The following is a 1,228-nucleotide window of genomic DNA, read 5'->3' on the forward strand; positions in this document are numbered from 1 at the left end:
ACAAGGAGAGTGGGGGAGAGGCCAGGAAGCCTTGCCCACCTTTCAACATCCACTCAAGAAATCTGTGAGAAATCAGAGGATCAGGGGGAGAAACACCCTCTTCATCCCATCCTCCTGCCCCAGGGCCAGGAGTCCCCATGCCACTGAGCGAGCAGTTCAGAGCGGCAGGCTTCCCCCCCCCCCCCCCACATCACCACCACCACCCCGCCCCCAGCCAGGGCTGGCCTCAGCAACAGAAATGGCGGGGTCATGGCAGGGTCCAGGAGTAAGGGAGGGTCAGCAAGGACCCCCAGTACTGATTCTCCTCTGGCTGGAGGTGGGCAGGAAGGAAACATAGCTCAAATACTGAGCAACCAGAAAAAGAAGAAGATGGCAAGAAACAGGAAGAGGGAATACTGCCAGCCGGAGGCCAGGTGCCCTTGTCCCCACCCCGGCGGGAAGGCTCATGGGTGTTGAAGACAGTAGTGAAAAAGTGTAAGGGAAAAGCACCAACACCGAACAAGAAGTGGAAGCCCCCGGTGTCGCCAAGTGGCTGGAATCCCTAGGGAGGTGGGGGAAGTCAGAGGGGAAGGGGCAAATTCCCGGCCAGGCAGGGGCACAGCTGGACAAGGCAGCTCACCTCTCTGCTCTCCGGTCGCTGGCCCTGGGGGCGAGGCGGAGTTTTCAATCTGGGATCCTGGGACTTCTGGCTTCCTCCCCCGCACAGTGGGACAACAGTCTCTCTGCCGATCCCGGCCTTATACGCTGGGCACTCCTGCCGCTCCGGCCAGGTCTCCAGCCACTGATGAAGACAGGGCCAGCAGTACAGGTGGCCACACACACTGACCACAGCTTCCCAAGCAGTCTCCAAACATAGTACATTCGAAGGTCGCATCCGCCCCGCCCCTCTTGCGGTTTGGTCCTTTGAGGCCCCGTCCTCCTCCTTGGTGACTGCCATGGCCCGTTCTGTGTTGCCCCCGCGTGCGCCTCAGATCCCCCAAACACACATGCACACCAACATATCGATTGTTTAGCAGGGGCTGTTCATTATTCCCAACAGCCATTCTCTTGTTTTCAGAACCCACAAGTGTTGATGGGAAGATGGGCATCCATAATAAAGACTACATTTCCCAGCTTGCTTTGCTGCCAGTGGGCCTCACATCAGGTGACTAGTTTTGGCCAGTAGAATGTGAATAGAATGCTTACACTTAGTCTGCTCTGCTGGAATTCAGCTGGGAGGATTAGCACT

At 57.6% G+C, this 1,228-nt stretch overlaps 1 pseudogene; it reads right to left on the reverse strand.

The window, feature by feature from the left end:
* Nucleotides 1-338: 338 nt before the first annotated feature.
* LOC133767591 (E3 ubiquitin-protein ligase RNF5-like) lies at nt 339-937 on the reverse strand (annotated as a pseudogene).
* Between the last annotated feature and the right edge of the window lie 291 nt (nt 938-1,228).

This window comes from Lepus europaeus, chromosome 10, assembly GCF_033115175.1.
Source record: "Lepus europaeus isolate LE1 chromosome 10, mLepTim1.pri, whole genome shotgun sequence".
NCBI classification, from domain to species: Eukaryota; Metazoa; Chordata; class Mammalia; order Lagomorpha; family Leporidae; genus Lepus; species Lepus europaeus.